The sequence below is a fragment of the Tinamus guttatus genome, unplaced genomic scaffold (genome assembly GCF_059628265.1).
Source record: "Tinamus guttatus ecotype Peru unplaced genomic scaffold, ASM5962826v1 Tinamus_guttatus_pri_ptg000089l, whole genome shotgun sequence".
Lineage (NCBI taxonomy): Eukaryota > Metazoa > Chordata > Aves > Tinamiformes > Tinamidae > Tinamus > Tinamus guttatus.
This window is the reverse complement of record NW_028288623.1, coordinates 2,843,115-2,852,529: the sequence shown is the minus strand read 5'-3', so window position 1 is coordinate 2,852,529 and position 9,415 is coordinate 2,843,115. Positions and strand designations below refer to the sequence as shown.

The 9,415-nt window shown below is 43.5% G+C and overlaps 1 long non-coding RNA gene across 1 annotated transcript; it reads left to right on the top strand.

Moving 5' to 3' along the window:
- The first annotated feature begins 2,964 nt into the window (after nt 1-2,964).
- Nucleotides 2,965-7,702, top strand: LOC148595502 (uncharacterized). The gene is made up of 4 exons (XR_015913135.1): nt 2,965-3,079; nt 5,302-5,338; nt 5,934-5,994; nt 6,923-7,702. It is a non-coding gene; the product is annotated as an uncharacterized LOC148595502 (long non-coding RNA).
- Nucleotides 7,703-9,415: the final 1,713 nt, after the last annotated feature.

The window sequence follows — 9,415 nt, the reverse complement described above, 5'->3', positions numbered from 1 at the left end:
TGTTGAGGGCAATAGCTGTATTTATGAAAGCTTGGAGGGAAAAATACCTTTTGGGGAAGTATATACCGGCATTTCAGAATGTTTGTATACAAGTACCTTTTTAAGTTAAATACAATTAATGTAATCTTGCTGATAAATTCAAGACAGCAAAAGTATTGAATATAATTGGCTGTGAACCTTCAGGTTCAACAGTGACAAAATTTTCTGTAGTTAGACTGACAAATGATCTCACCCAGCTCCGCTGGGGCATCCTGTTTTCTTGGGAGGTCCAAACCAAGGGAGGGAAAAAACAAAAAGGAGATTCTTTACTGAAGAATCAGTGTTATAACCACTTCTGTGTCACATGTTAACATTTCTATAAACACCTATCAGTCTCAAACTGTACCCTCAAATATGCATTTCCTTTCTTCTCAGTTCCTTTAATCCTTACCTGCGTTAAGGAATAACATGCAAGTGTCTTGAGATTTGTTTGCTTTTAAATTAAGGAATTGTAAAGTGAAATATTGCACTTCGTTGTTTTGCAAACTGCAGCATAACAAGTCCAGAACAAAATGTAAATTAAAAACTTGTACTCTGTATGAGAATGAAATATTCTGGTTTTATGACCATGTCATGTAAAATAGGAAAGTAGCAATGTTAACTTTAGAAATATACAATTTTTTTAGGCATTGTGATCTGCTTATTAAAAGGTGGTGTTCCCTTCTTTTTTGTCTATATAGTTGTAACCCACAGTTGTGCCTTATTGTCATGGTGAGACTGGATATTGTATTAATCCATAAATAAACCCTCCACAGTTAAAACTCTTCCTGTCTGACTATCTTCTAATGGCTGGAGAAGTTAAAATACCAGGAAGCCACTATTAGCAGGCCTCACAGTTTTATTTTATATTTTACCACTTACTCTGAAAGTTATCTAGCAAAAGAAGTCTGATATCTGAGCTAGGGTCTTATAAGGACAGAAAGATGCTCTTGCTAACATACTTTAAGGTTGACCCAAATACTATTAATATGCGCACAGCAACAACAGGAGGGGGGGGAAAATCTAGCAGAATTTAACTTTGTTTGCTTTAGCACTGTAATCACATGGAAGATGAGATGAAAAGCTATAGAATGGCAAATACCAGCTTGCAGAAAAACATGTATGATTATGTCTGTTCACAGTATTGTTTTTAAAAGGGAGCTATACCAGTTTCAAAGATAGATGTGTCAAGATTCTAAGATAAGTTCTTACCTGTTCTTACCTGCTTTGTGAAAAGGATCCGATTAAGAAATACTGTTAGTAGCCTTTTTGAAGGAAAAGCTTCCAAAACAATTTGCTCATTACTAGCCCTCTAAAGGTTAAAATGAGATGAAAATATGAAGAAAAACACACTGCTCTAGTTTAACAGCTCCTGATGCCTGCACTTGAGTATCATATTTGATTATCCAAAACTTACATATTAGGCATGTATGACAGTATGAGATGTTTTAAGATCTCAGCTCTTTAAGTTCATGGTGGAATGAAGATCATACTTACAAAATATAGGGATTACTTTTGTAAATCTCCACAACAGCTGTAATTTTAGTGTAGCTGCTTACTTATAGAAGTTATCTTTAAATCTGCCTCACGATGAAGGTAATCCATGAAGGTTAAAATCTGGAATGGAAATAATATCAGCTTAAATTAGGCAGAACTATTGAGTATTTCTGCCTTTTTTTTTCCCTGAGACAATATGAGAAATAGGTCTTTAAAAAGAGCTGAACTATTTTCCAGTCTATTTCAAAACATCAGACCCACATTTCTTGCAGGAAGGATCTCTGAAATAACTGGCTGCAGAAATCTGTGGTTGCAAAGTTTCTCCTCGACTGTTGTAATACTGCAAAGATCACAGAAAGCTTAAAGAGGATTAACAGCTAATCAGTGCAGAGCAGGGGGCCAGATGAGTTGACTTGAAGAGCTGTAGGCTTCTTAACTTGGCATGCTTTCTAGGCAAAGTAAGAGAATCTTAATACATGATTTGAATCATATAGAAATAATAAAAAATAGTTTCTCTAAGTCTCAGATGAAATACTTCTTTAAAGGTATGCTTTCAACTGTTTTAAATTACAGCCTTGGTTGTAAATAACCTGTGGATGTAATATTTACGGTGATTGAAGTGCTTCATTTAATGTGACTGCCTGAATTTAAAAGCAGTATGTAGTAGAAAAGCGCTTGTTAAATGAAGCTTTCAACTGCGAGGGCTCATAGTAGCTGTGAACGGTGAATCACCGTCAATGGGGGTGTTCCTCCCGGCGCTTCTCAATGGGTACGCACTCCTCCTCCTCCTCATGCTGTTCAGCCTATTCAGCAGTCGTCTCCGAGTGTAAAATCGCTGCCGCCAGAGGAAGGGGGCAGCGGGTGCCACGACACCCGCGCTGCGCAGCAGCGAGGCCCGCTGGGCCAGGCCGCGCCGCTCCGGCCCCGGCGGAGGCTGCGGGGCAAGACCTGCCCGCGAAGGCGGAAGTCGCTAATGGTCGTTGGCCGTTAACGGTCCCCCAGCCGGCCGTTAACGACCCTCCGCCAGCGGCATAGCGCTGGGAGGGCGCGGGAGGGGCAAGGGCGGCCAGGGAGCCCCGGAACAGGCATGTGCCGCCCGAGATTGCGCTCCTCGCTCCCGCAGAGCTCGAGGACGGCGCGGTCGGACCGGACCGGAGGCAGGGCCCAGCGCGGCGCCGCGTCTCCCCTCGCCGTGCGGCCGCGGGCGCTTCCGCGGGCGGCGCCTTCAGCTCGCCGCCGAGGTCAGCGCAGGATGAGCCCGAGCCGGCCCTACTCGCGCCGCTCCAGCCAATCCAGGCGTGTGTTCTCCGCGGGGCCAATCAAGAGGGAGGCGGGAGGCAGGCCCCTCGGATGGACAGTGCCGGCGGCGAATCGCTGCCGAGACTGGACGGCCGTGGCACGGGAGCGATGCCCAATAGGCTCACGCTCGGGTGGGCGGGCCCGGCGTCGCCGGGCGCTGGGGCCCGGCCGGGTGGCCGCGGCGAGGAGGGGAAGATGGCGGAGTGAGAGGAGGCGGCGGAGGGGCCGGCGTCGGCCGCGCTCCGGCGGCCTCGGCCGCACGCAGGTGAGGGCAGCGGCAGCGGCAGCGGCAGCGGCTCCGGCGCGAGGCGGCGCCCGGCCTGGTTGTCCCGCTCCCTGATTGGGCTGGGCCCGGGCGCCGCGTGCCACCTCCTGTCGCCGCTCCCTCGGTGGGCTGGGCCTGGCACCTTCGCGCTCTCCTGGCTCGGCGGCCGCTGCCCCGGGAGCGCTGTCGGCCGCGCTGGGGGAGTCGCCTCAGTTTCCCGGGAGCGGCGCGGGTGGTCGCGCGTTTCGTGCGCGTGGCGCCGCGGCCGGGGCGCGTGGGCGGCGCGAGGAAGCGGAGCGGGACCTCGGAGCCGGCTCCTGAGGGGCCGGTGCGGCGGTTCCCCTCGCTCCGCGGGCGCCTCCTCCTCCGGGGGGGGGCTCTGCGGGAGAGGAGGCGCTCGCCGGCGCGGAGAGCCGAGCAGCGGTGCCCCTTCCCCGCGGCCCTGCGCCTGGGTCGCCCTGGCTGCGGAGAGCGGGACTGGCCGGGGACGGAGTAACTTTGCGAAGAGCCGGAGAGCGGCGGGGGCGCTGCCAGCGCGGGGCTGGCGGGGCGCAGGGGCTCGCGTGGCTGCTGCCGACAGCGACGTGGAAAGGACCTTGCGTGGAACAAAGCACGTGAAAGGGTGTTAGCACTGATATGGCGAGGTTAGCGCCGTGCAGATCAGATTTGTGCTAAAATCTTTGTCCCTTTTCATATTTTTTGTGCTTTCTTGTTCGAAAGAAACACGCTAAGCACGTTTGCAGTAAGGGCTTGTGAAAGCAGTATCTGCTTCTGAGAAAAACTTCCCCGGGAATGCACCGCACATTCCAAGGGTGCGTGACGCGTTTTGTAACGGTATTAGCAGCTTACGAGCGCCAGAGCGCAATATGTTGCTGCTGAATACCTGCTTATCCATGGCTACAAAAATTTAGGATAGGCTTGTCCAACCACCTTTTTGCACAGCATGATTTCAATTTGAGTGTGCAGAAAGATGGCACTGTTTGACATACAATTCATAGTGAAAAGCATGTTTTCACTATCATGCAATAATGAAAATTTGTATTTCTAAGAACTTCCTTTAGTGAGAGTTTAAACTGAACTTTGAAAGACATGGATTTACCGCTGGCGTATTACATACAAGACATCTTACAGTGGTGACCTTCTCTTCAGATATTTCAAACATCCTGGATCATCTAAAGCTAAATCCTGATTGTATTGAAGAAAACCATTATTGATCAAGAAGGCCAGACCTCCAGGGAATACAGAAACTGAGGACTTCTGGTTATGAAACAGTTAGTGTTTAGTGTAATTATGTAGTAACTTAAACTGCGTTTAATGTGACAACATAAGGATGAAAGAACTAACCTGAAACGCAGCATTAAGGATTGCCTGCTGATAACAGTTTTGTGGAAGGTGGGGATCCTCTACTGCTTGCAAAAACACTCTGTGGTGCAGGAATACGGAAACTAGGAGTACTGCAGAGAGGCTATTGGGAGCTTTTAATTGTGTAAGTCTTGCATAATGAGGTAGTCCTGCAAGTCGTCATCGCCCTGAGATTGTGGCTCTGTGTCCTCACGGGCAGGTATTTCGCCTCCGCGCTGCAGTGGGTCTGTGCGAGCTTAGAGCTCCTGCCCTTACTGGAGCCTCCAGCCGTTCTGTGCTCATCTGTTCCTGTGGAGCTGGAACTTGTGTCTCTTGGTGACAGCTTATCAAAAAAAGGACTGCTTATTTTAAGAATATGCTCAATTAAAAATAGTTTGGGTAGCAATGTGTTCATAAGTCTCCAGGTGCAGTCAATTGAGCATGGACTACTGCCTGGTAATGGTGAAGTAAGAATTAAAATTCTAGGAATGTAGGGAATTAATGACTTTGTAGACTACATTCTGTGGAATGACACGCATGGTTTTGCTCTTGGAAACAAAATGGCTTTTGAACAAATGCCCTTCTAGCATGTTTTGGGCATGTGCTTCCCCTCCCCACAGTGTTCTTAGTAAAAGTAAGTTGTCTGTTCTGCGTGTCCGAGGCGAGTCTGACTTGTTTGATCATCTTTTCCCTTAAATTAAAGGAAGAGGTCACCTGTGATCATTTGAAAGTAACATCAGCATAGTCTTATATATGTCTAAAAATCTTAACTAATTTCCGAAAGGTATGACTAATCTGGTGTTTCTTGTGCAGGTATTCTATAGTCTGAATAGCTTATTAGCTGCAAATTTAATCTAACTTGTTTGTCTCTTTCCATCTAGGTTCACTGAAGAGAATGTTGGCTGGTGACAAATAATGGTGAGTAAAGCCATTGAGGTATTGATAAGTGTAAAAGTGCTCAAATTTTGGGGTTGTTCTTCCTCCCCTCCTTTATTTCCAACTACTTAAACCAGTCATTGAGATTTCGGCTTTTCTTAGGATACTTTCAGAGCAGCACCGGAATTCTACTAGTGTCAGCTTTTGGGTTGGGCTTCTTGGGAAAGAAAACCTGATTTAACTGTGTTCTAATCAAAAATTAAAACTTTTGAAGTCATGAAATGCTTGAATTACTCTGTCAATTTGGTCTGCTAAAAGACATTTATCATATAAATTAGACACTTATAATATACGTTACTGTTATATAAATATAGCTTACAATTACCATGCTAAAAATTATTTGTTAAACAGAGCATAGGAAGAACAGTAACATAGTCAAAATGTGAGTTATCAAGTATAAAAAAAGTAAATTAAAGTTTTCAAAGGATGACAGTCAACTTCGGGAGCTTTAGTTTTTGTGCAGTGAGTAAGTACAGATAATTAAGATATGCAATAGATTTAAGAAATGCTTAATTTAAATTCTGTTTAAGACTCTGTTCTCAGCTTTGCCACATATCTTTGGCATTATTTGTTGCAGCTCTCCAGGCCTCTGGTTTTCTCTGCTTCGTAGCAAGAATAAGACTTTCCCAGCAGTATGGGTATGGATGCTCAACTTTTTGATAAGCTGAAGTATTTGAGTGCCTCAGATCAAAAATGGTGATGTGCACTATGTATCCATTTTCATCATCTGCTCACTACTCATAATACAGGAATTTACAAATGTCTCTATTAGAAGTCTCTAGACTATTTCAGAACTTAATCAATTATAAGGTTAAGGTAATAGAAATAAGTTGAGAAACACAGGCAAAGAAAGATCAGGGAGAAGAGAGGAAAGGGGAAGAAAACATTGGCTGTGCCCATGTTCTTGTATATATGAGAGTGAGAGCAAGAAGAGGAGAGGGAAAGTCACTGCAGTGCAGGACTAGGTCATGCCAGGGAATTATCACTGATGAAATGCCCAGAGATCAGGGACATGATGGCTATTAATAAAAGTCTATGTATGTTGTGAACAAGTGGGGAGAAATGAGTAAAAGAAAATGCCTAATCTCTGATTTTACAGCTGTCGTAAGTGCTTTTAATTTTCATAGAGCATTGACAATTTTGTAATTAATTGTGTGATAATTTACAGCATCTCTTTGAGTTGTGACCTATTAAAGCAGAATACAAGCTTTTTGTGTAGTATGTGTTCTTGTGCACCCTCAACACTGGCATGTTATTTCTAGAGTCACACTTAAGGACTCCCATAGCTAATTAACATCTGTATCTTTTTGAATGCATTGCTTCTGAGTAAGCATACAAATTAACACAGCATTTCCATGGTATTTTCTTAGGCAGGCTACAACTAACTGTATTTTAAAATCTCAGAGAACGAAGGATTCTTGTAGTTTATTAAGCCAGCATATTTTGCTTGTTAGAATTGAACTTTTAAAGAAAATGATTTGTGGTTACTTTGATGTTAAATATATTTTATTCTGTTTTCTAAACTACCTTTCTTGTTTTTTCGTTTGTTTTGTTTTGGGATTCCAGATCTTCTCTTGACATTTGAGAAGGTGGTCCTGTTCCTTTTTCTTGGTGACTGCTCTTAGGCTGTGAGATGCAGATCTTTCTCTTCTTGCAAGAGAAAGCCTGTCCTTTATTTCCATGGAGCTGAATGAACAAAGACCTCTCCACTTCCTGTTGCCACCATTTCACCCAACATTTGAGTCACCAGACGGCTTCTCCCACAGAAGCACCACGCCACCTTATAAAACCTCGAAAGCAGAGTACCTGAAATGAGCGTTTCTTTTCCTGAAAAAGCATCTCCTTTGCCAGCTCTTCATCCAGCTTTCTGCATTCCATGTTAAAATGAGAAATGCTTTGTAATCCGGTGTATGGAGAAGCCAATGTTCTTCACTGGTACTTTCTCCTTCATTTTAGGAGGGATAAATTCTTCACTGTGTCATATTGGAGCTCCTGTCAGATAAAGTGTCTGTGTGCTTTCCTATGCCAGGCTGCCTTGATGTGTATGAGAAGTTACAAGAAGAAAGCCAGAATATACTTCTCACTCTGAAATGAGGAAGAAACTTAACCGGGGAAGGCCCAAAGCAGATATTTTTTAGTGCAGGACCCAGGATTGACTACATAGATCCATGTCTTGATGTCAACTCACATAAATCAGGCAATGTAAAGGAACAAATGCAGAATCATCTTGTCTATAGTGTGTAAATGCATCATCCCAATCTGTGATCAGAATTTATATTTGCATGTGCAAATCCACATACTTGGTGGATATGATGAGCTTTGATGAGAAGGAGGAACTACTCTGCACCTTTCATTTTTTGCAAAAAAATGAAGCTTTAAAGACCTCCAGAGTTACAGGATAATGATTGGGTTTGTTAAATCATTCACACTCCATTTTTAACCACAGAAAGAACAAAAATACTCTGCCATCAAAGGGATGGCACAGAACTTTTTTATTTGTTAGAGGAGTTCTCCTCTGGTCTGAAGGAAGACACCAGAGGTCTAAAGCTCCAGTTTATCACTCACCTTCCTTGGCACAGTTTTAGCTTTTCATACTGCTCATGGAATTGACTTTTTAGTTCTTCTGTGGCTGATGGAGAACTGAGATGACCTACATCTTTCCATCACAGAGAAACAGGCCTGAAAGAATGAACTCCTAGCCACTTAAGAATGATATGTTGAGAGAGAGCAGAAATGCATAGGGTGGTCTTTTTGTGTTTCCTCCTGAATTTTGTTCCCCAACAAAGGAGCAATCTGTTGTTTTTATGTTTACATATCATTATTTGTCTTCATCATTTTCTGTCATTCTGAGCTTGTAATGCTCACGTGCTCCCTGCTGCGGTGTTGTTTATGTTAAGTATGATTTCTTGACAAAAGAGCCAGAACAGAGATAGGATATATATTCTATTCCACTTTAATCTGGAGCTCTTCTTAGTGCACCTTATTCAAGCTCGTGATTTAAAAAATGTGACCTACTAGGTTATAAAATAATATTTTAAAATCTGGATCAAATCAAAGTATATAGGTTCTGTTAATAGGGCTTGGGGGGGAATAGTAACAGGGCTGGGGGACATTTGAGGGGGTTTATTTTTCCTTTGGAAAACTGCTGGAAGGAGCCAGGCAGCCTGAAAATGGCTGGGAAAAAAAAAAAAAGCATTAGCTGAATTTCTTCATAAATCTTGATAATATATTGCAAGGGCAGCACTGATATTTAAAAAGTAGGAAATTTAATGGCGACCAAGTTCCATAGTAGAGTGAGGACAAATACAGATTTGGATTCTGGTCTTCAGGATAGAGTTCAGAAACATTTAGACGTGCATTGTAAAAAGATGTAATGAGTTTTATCCATTTTTCTTGGTTTCCATGAAGAAAAGATCAGGCTCAAGTTACAGACTGGTGGGCAAGGCACTGCGTGTCAAAACAAAGCCAATTGTAATGAGCAGAGGTGCTCTGACGTTGTTGGTAACATTTTGATGAGCTATGTTAAGAGTCATGTCAGCTGTGGCAGGCAACCACAAGCTTGGCCTGACTTCTTTTAAGAATGTAGGATTTCCTTGCAGTCTGAATACAATATGAATTTTACTGTTCTAGAGACGATTAGAAACTTGTGTCCTTTTAGGTTCTCCTTGTGTTGAAACCAATGGAGTTTAATGTAGATGTTTGTAGAAGCAGAGTCCATCTCTTAAGTGATGGAATATACTGTCAATATCATAGGATTATACAAGGTGGGAACTTATCTAGTGTAAGACACACATATTCCTAAATCTGGGAATTTCTTTTCCTTCCTTCTATCTATACTCACTATCCTCTGGGCACTGGAGCTGGCAGCTGTTTCTAGTACAGTTTGGAGACACGGGGGACAGGAACGTGTCTGTGTTTTCTGTACGGGTATGTACAAAACTCCGATGAGAGAATAGACACCTTAACCTCTTTGATGCCACGTCCATAGGAATAACGGAACATTCTGTAACCCCTTTTAGCAAAGAAATAGAACAACTGATTTTTTTCTGTCTTCTCCTA